The sequence below is a fragment of the Lepisma saccharinum genome, chromosome 7, assembly GCF_977018435.1.
Source record: "Lepisma saccharinum chromosome 7, izLepSacc3.1, whole genome shotgun sequence".
Classification (NCBI taxonomy): Eukaryota; Metazoa; Arthropoda; class Insecta; order Zygentoma; family Lepismatidae; genus Lepisma; species Lepisma saccharinum.
In genome coordinates this window covers 81,346,693-81,363,374 of record NC_139235.1, presented here as the reverse complement: position 1 = coordinate 81,363,374, position 16,682 = coordinate 81,346,693, and the positions used below count along the sequence as shown (strand labels likewise).

Genomic DNA, 16,682 nt, shown 5'->3' with positions numbered 1-16,682 from the left:
GTATGTCTTCCTTTGGGGCCCTCTATACACCTGCCAAGTTTAATGAAAATCGGAGGGGGACACAGGGGTCAAATGCCCACTTCAATTTGTCCTTATTTTGACATTTGAGGGGGTTTGCCCCCCTAAAACAGTTTTTTAGCTGAAACAAAAAACAAGTATTTCTTCCTTTGGGCCCCTTTATACACCTGCCACATTTCATGGAAATCGGAGGGGGACACAGGGGTCAGATCCCCACGTCAATTTGTCCTCATCTTGACATTTGAGGGGGGTTGCCCCCTAAAACAGTTTTTTAGCCGAAGCAAAAAAACATGTATGTCTTCCTTTGGGGCCCTCTATACACCTGCCAAGTTTAATGAAAATCGGAGGGGGACACAGGGGTCAGATTCTCACTTCAATTTGTCCTCATATTGACATTGAGGGGGGTCTTGACCCCTAAAACAGTTTTTTAGTTGAAACAAAAAAAACACGTATTTCTTCCTTTGGGCCCCTCTATACACCTGCCACATTTCCTGGAAATCGGAGGGGGACACAGGGGTCAGATCCCCACGTCAATTTGTCCTCATCTTGACATTTGATGGGGTTGCCCCTAAAACAGTTTTTTAGCCGAAGCAAAAAAACACGTATGTCTTCCTTTGGGGCCCTCTATACACCTGCCAAGTTTAATGAAAATCGGAGGGGGACACAGGGGTCAAATGCCCACTTCAATTTGTCCTCATTTTGACATTTGAGGGGGTTTACCCCCTAAAACAGTTTTTTTAGCTGAAACGAAAAACAAGTATTTTTTCCTTTGGGCCCCTTTATATACCTGCCACATTTCATGGAAATCGGAGGGGGACACAGGTGTCAGATCCTCACTTCAATTTGTCCTCATCTTGACATTGAGGGGGGTCTTGACCCCTAAAGCAGTTTTTTAGTTGAAACAAAAAAAACACGTATTTCTTCCTTTGGGCCCCTCTATACACCTGCCACATTTCATGGAAATCGGAGGGGGACACAGGGGTCAGATCCCCACGTCAATTTGTCCTCATCTTGACATTTGAGGGGGGTTGCCCCTAAAACAGTTTTTTAGCCGAAGCAAAAAAACACGTATGTCTTCCTTTGGGGCCCTCTATACACCTGCCAAGTTTAATGAAAATCGGAGGGGGACACAGGGGTCAAATACCCACTTCAATTTGTCCTCATTTTGACATTTGAGGGGGTTTGCCCCCTAAAACAGTTTTTTCAGCTGAAACAAAAAACAAGTATTTTTTCCTTTGGGCCCCTTTATACACCTGCCACATTTCATGGAAATCGGAGGGGGACACAGGGGTCAGATCCCCACGTCAATTTGTCCTCATCTTGACATTTGAGGGGGGTTGCCCCTAAAACAGTTTTTTAGCCGAAGCAAAAAAACATGTATGTCTTCCTTTGGGGCCCTCTATACACCTGCCAAGTTTAATGAAAATCGGAGGGGGACACAGGGGTCAAATACCCACTTCAATTTGTCCTCATTTTGACATTTGAGGGGGTTTGCCCCCTAAAACAGTTTTTTTAGCTGAAACAAAAAACAAGTATTTTTTCCTTTGGGCCCCTTTATATACCTGCCACATTTCATGGAAATCGGAGGGGGACACAGGGGTCAGATTCTCACTTCAATTTGTCCTCATCTTGACATTGAGGGGGGTCTTGACCTCTAAAGCAGTTTTTTAGTTGAAACAAGAAAACACGTATTTCTTCCTTTGGGCCCCTCTATACACCTGCCAAGTTTCATGGAAATCGAAGGGGGACACTAAGATAACCTCCCTTGTTAGTCTTAGACTTTGTAATTATATAACACTGCGTATATTATAATGTTTTATTTTAATTTTTAAAACTGTAACTGTAGTGCAATTGTATAATTTTTGTATAACATTTATATCTTGTTAAATGTGTTAAAGGTTTAATCTTGGAATGGAATGTCTCACATTTATGTGTGTTTCCATTTCCAATACATTCTAATGAATACATATTCGTTTCAATGGCATTTACAAAATCACCTCTGACATGTTATGTTAAACAAGTAAGATTATTTTTGTGCACGAGTGTGTTAGCCGATGAGTAGCAAATTATTTTAGGAACAACACTTGAAAAGAAATCTTGAAGGACTAACAAATGAAAAAATTCTTTGTAATTGAAGATCATAATACCTTTTAAGGTGTGGTATTATTATAATTGGATTGAGATACAAAACTATCGGATCCGGATCCGGATTTTCGGATCCGGAACTTTTGGATCCGGATCCGGATTCGTTTGGCCATCCTTAAACCATATACACTGGTACTTGGAGGATTCAGTACAGTTCAGATAAAAAAATATAATTACAAAATTTCTATAATTTACAATCTAGATATTCACTAATGTTATAATATTCCTTATTAACTAATAGTTTTTTAAATTTGTTTTTTGAAACTTGCCATTCATTCTGTTTTTATATCATTTGGTAAATGGTTGAATATTTTAATTGCCATCTGTTCGGGTCCTTCTTGAACTAATGTTAGCCTCGTGAAGTATGGCTTTAAGAGCTGTTTATTTCGTATGTATGTTCTATTGAACTTCGCACCCCAATATTTTTTCTCGCATATAATGACATTTCATATATGTACAGTGAGGGGAGGGTTAATATTTTAAATTTCTTAAACAACGTTTTGCTCTATTCCCTAGTATTTATTCCTGCTATAATTCTAATGCCTGCTGTTGTTTTCTAAATGCTTCTAAACTTGCCGGTGAGTTCCCCCAAAATTCTATCGCATAATTTAGTGAATGAAACAACATTGCATAATACACCTGAATTATTGAATTTATATTAAGTATTTGTTTTAATATCCTCAGTGCAAATATTTTGGAAGTTAGTTTTTTAACAAGTATTTTTACGTGGTTTGACCAATTTAGATTTTCATTTATAGTTACTACTAAAAATTTTGTTTCGCTAACTAATGTTACTGGAAGATGGCTATTCTTTACTACATATTTAGTTTTACTGTTTTGTTTAGTGTGCAAAAGCAGGTAATTTGTTTTCTGTTGGTCCAATAGTAATTTGTTACTGTTAAACCAAGATTTCATTATTCTCATTGTTTTTTTAATGTTGGCTTTTAACTCGTTCACATCATTTCCCTTTATTATTGCGCTAGTATCGTCTGCGTACGTGTACGTGACTGGTACCAGTGTTGCCACATGAAGGGAAATTTCCCTTTTGCAGGGAAATTCGGACCGAAATTCTAGCCAAAAGGATAAAGGAAATTATGATGAAAAATACCAAAATTGCAGGGAAATTTTAAGGTCATTTGACTACATTATTAAAGTTTATGTTAATTTCGAATTTCATAGCCACATTTTTTAATGTTATTTATTTATTTTGATTTTCCTACTTATTTCTGCTCCTTTAAGTTTATTGTACGTTGTTGCTTTTATGTATTTTGGGATAAATAGCAACGATGAGGATTAACGATTAAATGGATTTCTGATCAGGATTCAAACCTCGGACATCTGGTCAGGAAGTGATGAAACTGAAATGTGATATTTTAAAAAGTATTTTTTATTCAAACGAATAACGAATTCAACGGAATACTTCATTACATACTACTACTGCTTCCACCATCACCACTAATAATGCTGCTGCTGCTACTACTACTACTAATTATTATTATTATATAATTTGCTTAGGTGAAGGGAAAAATTGATCCACTAAGGGAAATTTTGCCCCTTGGAAAGGGAAATTCTGCCCTCATATTGTGGCAACACTGACTGGTACTAAAGGCAATATCTCAAATGTTGAATGCAATACTTTTAACAACAAAATAAGTACGAGGAAAGGAAATCTATTGTTTGTAATTGGTATACTATCTGTGCAAATGAAAACGAGGACATAAAACTCCAAATCTTAACTTTTGTTCCGATTGGCTGGCGCCAGTCGGCTGACTTTGATCGTCCAACCATTTCTTTCCTGGTCATCATCTCTGCAACTTCACAAGCTTTCATGTTGTCTTGACAAGGTATTGGACAAAACTGGTGTCCGCTTCGGATCCAAAACGGCCCAAACACCTTTTGTGTACCGGTGGGAGAGCTTACCTCTCCTTCCTTTCGCACCCCTAATCGACATAGCTGCAGGGTGAAGACGCAGGTGGGAAGAGAAAGTGCGGAAAAGAGGTCGGGAAGGCTAGCAACACCGTTGCATTTACTCCTCTGCCTCGGAGAGATACAAACTAGCCCGACCTGTTGGCACTAGCATCGAAAACGAATTGCCGAACTAAAACTGTCTTCACGCCAGTGTCTATTTTCGCGTCGCGGTGTTTTTCCATTCATTTATTGTGTTTTTTTTTTTGTTTGTTTGGCTTTTCCATGAAATCTGAACAGTGTCATAAATTTACAGGAGTTGGCAACACAGTGTTACTATTCTCGGCTGCAAAGAAGAGGTCAGCGAGAGGGCGTGGTAAATGACATGGGGGTTTGTAAGTGGAACCAGCCTGACTGCCACCACAAATCTATCACGCCGAGAAGAGCAAGATACTTCTGACGTTTTTGGTCGGCACTTCGGAGCGAGAACGGACATTTTCCGCATCGTGTAAGTACATAATTTGCATCTTCTTCTCTTGCACGTACTTGATAATGTGAAAATGTTTAGTGTTCGCTGATTCGCGCAAGGCCTGTCGACACCGAAAACCGTTTGGAATGAAATTCTCTCAATTCCCCTTGCACACTTTTCACGGCCTGAAAGTCCATTTTTATTCGCCACCAGCGTGTCACTCATGGCATCAGCTGTTGTCACCGATCCTGACGTATTAAACTTTGAAAGCGAAAACTCTCTCTTATTTTCGTAGACGTCATTAGGAAAAATTGTTGTTTTCCGTAACGTATGCCGTTTAGTAACCGGTGCAAGACCAGTTTGGTTCAAGTCTGACATACCACATCAGCACCGTTTTTCAGTTCTGTACCTACATGCGTGGGAGATATAATTGCCAGTTTTCGATATATTGACTACCAATAAACCACGAAAGAAGCATTTAATTTCAGAAGACAAATTGTTAATCACCGACCATAGTCGAATACATGCAGGTGGGTCCATCAGGTATCGGAGTGTTCAGAAACTTTTGGCGGGATTAGTTTTTGATGTGAAATAGATGTATTTTTGCACAACGTATGTGAGAAATTATTTGCATAAAATTACAACACGAATCTTTCATCGAATAAAAAACAATAAAGTATTGTATTTTCGTTATTTAGCGTCTCTTTTCTTCCACTTTTGACTAATGAAGATGAATTATGATTAAGAAGCAATGAAGAATGATAAATATAATTATTTGCGTAAGGAAAGTTTGATTTGGTTTGAGTTGGTGTTTGAAGTCCATTTTGTGCACAGTAAGGCTAATCGGGACCGGACTTACGGTTTAAAGTGGGATTCAAACCACTGTGCCATGTACCTCCACTCATGGGCGTCCGGAAGGGGGGGGGGGGCATGGTACCCCCTGGAAAATGAAAGTCAACCAAAAATTATGTATTTCACACATATAATTTCATTTTATCCACAATAATATGTGTTAATTATTGTATGAACACCATAAATTCAAATTTAAGCAATTTCTTTTTATGGAATAACACTATTTTGGGGGAAAATGTACCTTGCTTGCCCCCCTGGAAAAAAATAACTTCCTTGCCCCTCCCTGGAAAAAATCCTGCGGACGTCTGTGCCTCCACCGGGTGTCGAACCCGAGAGTCGGGACCCCTTGATTACAAGGCGACCATGGGCGTCCGGAAGGGGGGGGGCGTGGCCCCCCTGGATAACAAAAGTCAACCATAAATGACATATTTCACACATATAATTTAAGTTCAGCCACAATAATGTGTGTTAATTATTTCACGAACATGATAAATTCAGATTCGATGTTTTTTGAGGGATGAACACTATTATTGGTAGTGTTGCCCATGGGACGAGACGGGACAGGCTTTTAAAAATTCGAGACGAGACGAGATTGATCATGTGTCCCTTTGACAAACGAATATTTTCGAGACGAGACAGGCGAAAGTCTCGTCTCGTGGGCAACACTAATTATTGGGGAAAATATGCCATGTTGCTCCCCCCTGGAAAAAAAGATACCTTCCTTGCCCCTCCGTGGAAAAAATCCTGCGGACGTCCATGAAGGCGACGCGACGATGCTACCACAGCTCCAAATGGGAGGCCCGCGTAAGGAAAGTAATTGCGTCTATGACGCAAATTCTTTAAACATCATCATAAAATTAAAGTTGACTTTATATATATATATATATAGCTATATATATATATATATATATATATATATATATATATATATATATATATATATCGTCTGTTTCCTCTTTCTTTTTTAGTTTGACTTTCGGGTTCTTGTTTTAGAAATAGTGAAATAGAAACGTGTTGAAGACGGCCCTCTTGTGTTAATGATTTCGTACCTTTACACACTTTTCTTTTTCTGTGTCGTATTTCATTAAACACTGATGTTTTGACCACACACGCACCTCACCCTGGCGCTACTTCTTGTAAACCAATAACCATTCACTACTGTTTATTAACCAACCTGAATATATTCCATCTTGTTAATATATTAACCTATTCCCAACTATAGTATGCTGGGCATAAACAGCCATTTTAAGCTGTAAGTCGAATAAAACTTTGTTGAGTTGAGTTCCCAACTACGTATATTCCCTGTCTTGATTCGTCATGAGAATTTTTTGAACTATTGTAAACAAACCAAATAAATAGGTTGTTCTGTTCTAAAAGAGAAATTGTTATGTCTCATTTCAAACGTGCCTCGAGGAACAGTTAAAAACATTATCTGAGACTTGGTTGATAATGTTTTGCTTTCACACAATAATAAACTGTTTTTGTGCAAGGGCGTAATATCCTGAGGCAGTAGAATTACTCAAGGGCCAGAAGTTAATTTTTCTTCTCATTAGCAACATTGCTTAATGTTATCTTGTCTTATCTTTACCATCATTTATGAAAAATGAGACGCAACAGTAACAAATCTGATGTCTTGTCTAGTAAAACAACCCCAGTATTCCAGCAACTTCATTCATTCACGTATAAACCAAACTAACGTTTATATTATCGGCGATTGGCTACCAAACTGGAGCGAGGGCAAGGACAGTTTGCATTCTCTTGTTAGACAAGCTCAGCATTAAGAGGCCATAGTGCGAGGGCGAAAAGTGACAAAAAGTGGGAGCGAAGCAACTACCCTCCTCCCCAATTGCCGCCACTGATGATATATATTCAAACATGCACTGAAAGTGTCGTAAAAGTGTTAAAATTGCATCTTAGGCAAGTTCATAACTTTTCTGGATTGATATTAAAATATTCCGTTTGCCTCGTTAAACACACACATCTGTACAGTGGGATCCCTGAGTATCACGGTACAAATTGTCCATGACTATTTTCATTAACTTTTTCTCTTATATCCTGTGTGTTTTTAAGCGATGGATTTTTATGTATGGTGGTGCAGAAGTTGTCAACAGCTTGTTTTGAGTTTTCTTTTAATTCTTGAAGCTCTTATTGGGTCAAATAAAGTGCACGAACATGGTGATGGACAATTCGCACGGTAATACTCATGGATCCCACTGTACGAGGCGAATGATTACTTTATTTCGTAAATGATAACATCTTAACACGATCTTCTGTTGCCTTTTTATATCAATTGTAAATCTAATTGTTAAATGTATGATGTACAGTGGGATCCATGAGTATTAATATGCAAATTGTCCATCACCATGTTCGTGCAATTTATTTGACCTGTTAGGTTAAAGAACGTGTTTTGTCGTTTTCTTTTACGGTACATAATGTGGCTGATTGTAGCTATGTCATTTTTCACAGAATATGAGTGTTCCTGGCAACCCTGGAACGCATCGCTTCAGGACGGGATATGACGTCACAAATGCAATCAAATGTTGTGTGTGGTTGCCAGCATTCAGGCGGCAAAACGGTATTTTTTGAAGGACTGTAGCGCCGAAATGATGCACCAACGAGAAAAATGTTACTGAGAAATGTTGTTTGTTTTGATGTCCTCTATACGTTTCCGTGGTCCGTGGGCGCCATTAAAATGACACCCTGTATATATATATATATATATATATATATATATATATATATATATATATATAGGCTGGCTACTTATTGTTGACAATCTTGCATATTTTTCTCTTTTTAGACCAGTTTTGTAGCGAACGTTCACAGCAACAATTACAAATGTTGGAACCTGAAAATATGAAGACCAATGATTACCGTAGCCTTCGATGCCTCTTGCATTTGTAAAGAATTTGTCCCATACTTTTCATAATTGTCGCATGAATTAAACAATATATTCTAAAATATAATCTGCTTCAGAGTGTAAGGAGTGACCCTTTACAAGACAACGAAATGTCAACCTTTCTTCCACGTAGTCAGTGGCGTGTCCAGGAGGGCGTTGGTCGGAGTCACGCCCCCCCCCCACACGTCTGACCCTGTATTCTTAAAAAATATCAAAGGCAGGAAAATATGGCAAAATGAGGACTGACTACAAATGCAAATATACGTAACCCGCCCCTTTTTGAAACTCCTAAGCATGCCACTGCACGCATTACATCCTGGACTGCATTTTGCAGACTATCAAGGCTCTGGCGTCTGAATTCGCAGCCAGCATAATCCGTTGTGGGGCTTGTTTTGTCGTTTTCTGCCCTCATGTCTATTTGTGAGTTTCTCTTCATACATTTCATCTTATCACAATTCATCCTCATCTTCGCGATTAGACGAAAGTGGCAGAAAATGAGAAGAGCGAAGTTAAAGAACACAAATAAATTAAATGAACCAATCTAAACAGATAGCAGATTAGACTTAATCTAATAAAGAATAGGCTGTGGAAATGTTTTTCTTAATTTAAAGATGTAAGACAAAATATCTTATGTACACTCCTGGTCAGATAAAGTAACATATATTCCAACTGTCCAACCTTATAATTTAAAATGTGCCACTTTATGTGAAGAGGAGTGTACAAAGCGAAGTACACAGTGAGCAGTTGAAGAAACTTAAATGACAGAAATAGGGGGATTATATCAAGATTGACACAGGAAAGAGAGAAGAAATTATAGAGATAGAGGGGGGGGGGCGAATACGAGGAGCAACAGCTCTTCGAGAGCCAAGACCTGCCAAGTGGCTTTTCATGGAGTCCCTTGGACACTTTCTTTCTAGAATGGAGTGGATAGAGGGAATTCAGAAGATAAATTGTATAAGATTTGACGAATGCGCGCAAATGTGTGTGTGAGAGCGAGAGAGACATGGGCGTGTATATATAGTTCATGTAAAGGCGGGGGGGGGGGGGCGGGGGTCAACTTTTATTATGATTAGGGTTGCTATATTTCATAAGTGAAAATTCGGACCACTGCTGACCGGAAGCTTGTTGGGGAGCGGGGGGGGGGGGGCTGGACCCGACAAAGTTGCGTGTATCATATTCTTTACACTTCTTAAAAAACAAACAGAAATCCACTTCGAAGTATATAATTAATCTTGCAATTCCTTTTCGGTACCACGATGAACTAAGCTGCCTTCTCACAATGTCGAAACTTTATTTGAGAATTGTGGACTAAAGACTGCGGGCACCCAAGCACTGACTATTTACAGTAAACAGCTTACTATGCAATGGGAGAGATTTGCAACTGAAATTCAGTGCTGCTGGCAGACGGCGGCGGTATCGTGAATTCAAATATCTTTGCAGCATCTTCTTTTAAATCGATATCTCTTGTATTATCGAGGGGGAGCGGATCAATGTACAGTTAGATTGTTTTGTAAAATGATCATTTTAATATTACGCATTTAAATATAAATAAAGTTGAGGAAAGTATAGTCTTAATAATTTCTTCTTTCTCACCCGATCCCAGGACATTTGTGCACCTTGAAGAAACTATTCGGGACACCAGCACAAATTATATCATCCCGGGATTGTCCCGGAAAATCCGGGACGTATAGCAGGCATAGGTATGATCAGGCTCTCAAAATCCAATCTATCCACCAGACCATCCAACATTTTCACACACTGCTCCAATGAATGAGGGATAGCCGTTTCACATATTTGGAATAAGTTGTTGCAATTTTGCAATGTGTTGACTGTGTTCAGAGAAGCGTGAGTTCAATTCTACTACAAAATGGTCCAAAAAATGGACAATGAAGATTAACCTTGTAATATTCTTTTGTGCTCTCAGCTGGTGCATTGTTCCCTCAGATTTGACAGCTGGTGTTCTAGGTCTCTTCATTTCTTCATCATGGTCTCTAAGTAGTTTCTCAGCTTTGGAATAAATTTCAAGAAAGTTCTCAAAACTCTTTCTTAGTTGTTTTTTTTTTATATATACGTATCTCTATTAGAATACTGACATCTTCACAGTGCTGAACAGTCCACCTTTTGAGGTGCCCAATATAACCTTGCACTGCATGAAAACAATTTGGTTAGAACAAGTGGAGATGTTTCAAACTCCCCACAGGTTTACACAGAGACTGAAGAGCTCGCTGAAATATTTATCTTCTACTAGTAAATTGTAAAGTCTGTAAAGTTTCTACAATTAGTGAATACAATACCACGTCACGCTACTTAGTATTGATACTTTTCTGTTTCATCTTGTGTCAAATAACTTGAGAATGTTACGGTGTTTCCCTGGTTTTCTTCCACTGCGTTTTTAAGTACCAAATTCCTTTAAGAAGACTAGAGGGAAAAAAATTATAACTGATTTGACAGTCCCAATGCAGTTTCTTATCGCAGAAATTCCGAAACCATCAGGAAATTGCAGACATTTGGTCTGCAGTCCCATCTGGTGTGTGGAATTACGTAATTGCCTTCCCATCCGTATCCCGTCCTATACGTCTCTAATTTAGGGGAATAAAATAAATCCGAAGAAATTTTTATGAACAAACGGATAGAACAGGCAATCTTGTAATATTATTGAACCAAAGGGTGGGGGGAGACGTTGCTCAATTGCATGCATTGTTCAATTTGAGAATATGAAACGTGTTATTTACTGATTGCGTTTCATCATAAAGGCTACAGTCTTTTCTTGTTCATATTGCTTTTGTGAATTATCAGCTTGTATACTGTTAACAACTTTAATCATACTGCTAATTACGCTAAAATAAAAACTTGGAAAAAGAGTTATACGAGAGCGAAAAATAAACAGAATCAGCAATGATTCTATTTTTCGTTCTTTCCGTGTTTTGAAACTAACAACAGATCTGAATTGTCGCATTTAACCCTTAAACTCCCAGTGGGGTCCAATGGACGACTAACTTCGGCAGTTGACCATTTATATTGATTTATCACGAATTACATGTTAGGCCGTTACTTTTCTTATATTTGCTTGTTCTTTTTATTACATAAGCAGGCTGGCGACAGACCTGGAAAACCTGGAAAACCGGGAAAAGTCAGGGAATTTGAGATGTCAAAAATAGTCAGGGAAATGTCAGGGAATTTCGTCTTCATTGACTTTTTTTTATTTAATTTAAAGATATCGTTATGGAACTCTGCACGGGAACAGAAAATTGTTATAACTCGGGCACTATGGGAGCAATCTACTTCGGATAAGTTTTGTTTTGCAGCTAAAACATCATAGCATGCAACCGTGTACAATTCAGAACGCCGGACCGAGGAAGGGGGTTTGGGGGCGCGAACCCCAAATTTCAATAGAAAGAAACAAAAATCTGAAGTTTGCCCCCTCTTCTCCCACTATTTTGGGAAGAAGGCACGAACTTTAGTATTATTTTCAAATAATGGACATTTCTCAAGAGAATGAAACATGTGTCATGTTCTTGGGTGCCATACAAGTAGAATAATAAGTCAAAATGTGATTTTTTATTTTTACGAAAAATATGTAACTTTCTTTTTTGGAGGAAAATTGTTATAACTCGGGCACTATGGGAGCAATCTACTTCAGATAAATTTTGTTTTTCAGATAAAACATCATAGCATGCAACCAAATACAATTCAGAACGCCGGAACGAGGAAGGGGGTTTGGGGGAACCGGACCCCCGAATTTCAATGAAAAAGACATAAAAATCTGAAGTTTGCCCCTTCTTCTCCCGCTATTTTGGGGATAAGGCGCAAACCTTAGTATTCTCTTCAAAGAATGGACGTTTCCAAAGAGAATGAAATATCTTTCACGTTCTTGGGTGCCATAAGCCAAAATGTGAAACTTTGTTTTTTTTTACTAAAAATAGGTAATTTGCATATTGCTCAGAAAATTGTTATAACTCGGGCACTATGCGAGCAATCTACTTCGGATAAGTTTTAATTTGCAGCTAAAACATCAGAGCATGCAACCGTGTACAATTTAGAACGCTGAACCGAGGAAAGGGGGTTTGGGGGCGCAGCCCCCGAATTTCAATGAAGAAACCATAAGAATCTGGAGTTTGCCCCCTCTTCCCCGCTATTTTGGAAGAAGGCGCGAACTTTAGTGTTCTTTTCAAAGAATGGACATTTCTGAAGAGAACGTAATATGTTTCATGTTCTTGGGTGCCATACACGTTGAATAATAAGCCAAAATGTGATTATTTTTTTTTACAAAAAATAGGTAATTTGCATTTTTGGAGGAAAATTGTTATAACTCGGGCACTATAGGAGCAATCTACTTCGGATAAGTTTTGTTTTGCAGCTAAAACATCATAGCATGCAACCGTGTACAATTCAGAACGCCGGACCGAGGAAGGGGGTTTGGGGGCGCGAACCCCAAATTTCAATAGAAAGAAACAAAAATCTGAAGTTTGCCCCCTCTTCTCCCACTATTTTGGGAAGAAGGCACGAACTTTAGTATTATTTTCAAATAATGGACATTTCTCAAGAGAATGAAACATGTGTCATGTTCTTGGGTGCCATACAAGTAGAATAATAAGTCAAAATGTGATTTTTTATTTTTACGAAAAATATGTAACTTTCTTTTTTGGAGGAAAATTGTTATAACTCGGGCACTATGGGAGCAATCTACTTCAGATAAATTTTGTTTTTCAGATAAAACATCATAGCATGCAACCGTGTATAATTCAGAATGCCGAACCGAGGAAGGCGGGTTTGGGGCCGCGACCACCGAATTTCCATGAAAAAAAAAATCTCGACTTTGCCCCCTCTTCTGCCGCTATTTTGGGGAGAAGGCGCAAACCTTATTATTCTCTTCAAAGAAATGACGTTTCCAAAGAGATTGAAACATATTTCATGTTCCTGGGTGCCATACAAGTTGAATAATGAGCCAAAATGTGGAACTCTGTTCGGAAATGTGGCATGGATATGTTGCAGAGAAGAGGGAGGTTGCTCATCAATATGAATTTCCCAGGCTTGCTCCAGATCTGTGTCAGAGTTTCCACCCAACCATAAGTGTATGAAGGTCCAAAAAGCACATTCATTTCGTAATCAGCACCATGATACCATATGGTATCATCAGGCGAGTACGACCTTACACTGATGATACCATATGGTATCATCGGCGGAGTAAATGTTAAGTCTCTAAATATTACGTGGAAAAAGCATTGAATTATCATTTTTTTTTCTTGTCCTTTTGGGAGTAGCAAGGGGACTTGTCAACAGATGGAGGGGATAAGAGCGGGTGGCGCCGTTTTTTGTCGAATATCGCTACCCGACAAAGTACCTCACTACAACATGCGACAGAAATTGCATGGATGCAACATCCAACAAAAATCGAATGCATAAACAAGAAGAGCTTTAGACTGCAAATATGCTGCTGGAATTTTATTACTCTTCTGGCTCACTTCACCTTATTTAATGTAGCAGTGCTTACGAAGGTTTTCTTTCATCATCCTGACGTATTAGTGGTTTCGCACAAGTTATCATACGTTTACAATGACATCGCACTATTCTTAGATATCAAGAAGAATCCAACCAAATGGGATATATATTGAATACTATCACGAAAAAGTGAAACATAAATCTGCATTGGTGAACGTTATAAAAATTGGCAAGTGCTTGCTCCCAACCTCAAATTTACTGCAACACTAGTATTGCAATGAAATTAACACCACTCTCTGTCCTGTCTGTTTAAACTCATGAGAGAAGGTCTTAAATCTCTCGCTGAGTAAGGTTAATGTCCAATATTATGAAATAAAATACTAATAATAAATACGTAAATATGTTAATATCATATTTACTCAAATCATTCAATCATAAAAGCAAATCACTTTCTTCAAGAATTGACTTTTCTCTGCCAGTCCTGCTAAATTTTCACTTTCCATCTACTGATTTATACGAGGGGTGGCCAGAAAGTAATTTCCAATTAGTAGGGACATTGATTTTTTGCAAATGCCAAAACCGTGAAAATGGTAATTTCTGCGAAGCTATGTTTAGGAATGTGCAGTGATGTCTGGACACATTTTTCGCCCGTTCGAAATATTGAAATTTGGCATAAAATGCGAATTGTTGGCGTTTTTAGCGATTTTTTAAAAGAAATGTTCTAAAACAAACATGTTTGTTTACATAGAACATGCAAGTTTTCCAACATTTTACTCAAGAGTAAACTATAGAGTTATACGTACATGGAATAATTCTGACAGCCACATTAAATCATGTATTTCCCACGATTTTTTCAACTTCTATCAAAACCATTTACATCACAGAGCAAAGTTGCAGGGTTCTAACAGGAGATCGAGTGCGTATCTACCGTCATATGGGAGCCACATCTTCGTATTTGTCGCACGAGATATGTTTTGAATTACCAAGCTAAGTGCGCACCATCGGCATTTGTCGAGCGAGTAATAATGGAACTCAGTCATTAGGGCGTCTGACTACTATGCGAGAGACCCAGGGTCGATCTCCTGCGGGGGAGAACCGGGATGTTTTCCACCTATTCAAACTGCTCCGGCCTCCACCCAGCATCATATGAAGCTGGTACCTTGAGTTAACTTTGAGGAATAAAGGTAGCATGGAGCGTGGTGCTGATCACATCACCCCTATACACCTTCATGGAAAAGTGCAGGGGAGCACTTTACTTTTACTTCCTCAAAAATCTGTTCCAACATATCAAACTGTCACGAAAATACGTAGACCATGTGACCTACAATTTAAAATAATAGTTTAAAAGCACAATGGAGTATTACGTTTCGGTATATTTGGCAGATAAATGTTCTAAAACAAAAACGCGAATTTTGGGAAACGTAACACTAACAAGTCAAAAAAAGATAATGCCAATTTTTGGTGCCATAATATATCGGTATCTGTCAGGTGTGATTGATTGGTTTTTATTTTTTTGGGTGAGTCGCCACTTATGGTCATTATGCACCCTTCAGAATATACGGGGAAAATTCCATTATCTGATCCTTACCTTAAAATTAAAAAAGGGGTATGGAAAATAACTTTCCCAAAAAAAAAAAATCAAATTATCAAACTCTCACAAAGAGGCGTAAGCCATGTGACTTACAATTTGAAACAGTAGTTTAAAAACACCATGAAGGTATAATTTCAGATATTTGCCAGATAATGCACTAAAATGAAAATGTGAATTTTGGGAAAAATAACACCGAATTGTAAAAAATAAAAAATACACCAATTTGAAAAAACAATAACAAAAAAATCAAGGTCCCTACCGATTAGGCATAAATAAAACAAGAATATCAGTTGTAATTTATTACATTAGTAACAGTGTGTCCTAACCTAATTTTCGGCATAATCACCACCATTGTTCTGGCATTTGTCGTAGCATGGCACTAAATTTTGTATGTCCATGGTATATGTGTCTGACAGCAAAGAATGGAACTATCTCTACCGCAGTGTAGCTGTCAAATCCTTGCCCTGCCAGAAATCTCTTCAGTTAAACAAAGTGATGAAAGTCGGTACATTCAAGGCCAGGACTGTACAGGGAGTGGTCCAAGATCTCTCACCTGAAGTGATGCAAAGGGCCCGTGTGTACTCAGCTGTATGGGGTTGTGCACATTCCATTGGCCTTCCGTGAATTGTCTGCATCATCGTCTGACCATACTATCACTCACGACGTCCGGTCTGCACACCTCACACGATTGCTGGTGGCTCTGTGCCAAATTCTGAGCGTGTTACATGCCACTTCTTCCTGCCTGCATGTGTGTGTGTCGCTCTCCGACCACTAGTGCTGCGTATAGACACGATTGGAGCTTTTTTCAGGATACCCCTCGCATATTAACTTCAGAAGCTTTTATTATTAGTGTTTTCCTGTTTTAATGTGTGGTTAGCTAAATCAGGTACCTATACAATGCAATTCTATAAATTTCTTGCGTTAAATTTATAATACATTCATACCCTTTTCGCCAGCATTAATGGTATAACTCCATGTTGTCAGTTTCACAGTACTTCACTTGGATATACTGTACTTAAGCAGATAGCCCATTGATAATGTAAGGAAATATGACACTTTATTTTGTTCGATTCAATTGTTTCACTTATATGCAAGAGTTAAGTTGTTTGCTTTACAGAGAAGAGAGAAGTAGCTTTATGCATTGAAAACTGAGTCCGCACTCATGGTTCTTGAAAGCAGAGGGTTCCAAACCTCAGTGGAAATATCAACATATAATACCGAGAATTTATTAGGAGACTGATAAATTACAAATTGTATTTCTTAATCATTCACTCTTCAATCGTATCTCATTTAGTCGTAATTTTAAAAATAATCAAGTATTTTATTTTAAACTTACTATTTTGCACTTTGAATTCAAATCATAG

The 16,682-nt window shown here is 38.3% G+C and overlaps 1 protein-coding gene across 1 annotated transcript in view; it reads left to right on the top strand.

Moving 5' to 3' along the window:
* The first annotated feature begins 4,240 nt into the window (after nucleotides 1-4,240).
* The window catches only part of LOC145990295 (uncharacterized), a 63,161-nt gene continuing 50,719 nt past the window's right edge, over nucleotides 4,241-16,682 (top strand). The window contains exon 1 of the mRNA XM_083125984.1: nucleotides 4,241-4,576. The gene's annotated coding sequence lies outside the window, so the exon portion shown is untranslated. The remainder of the gene's footprint in view (nucleotides 4,577-16,682) is intronic.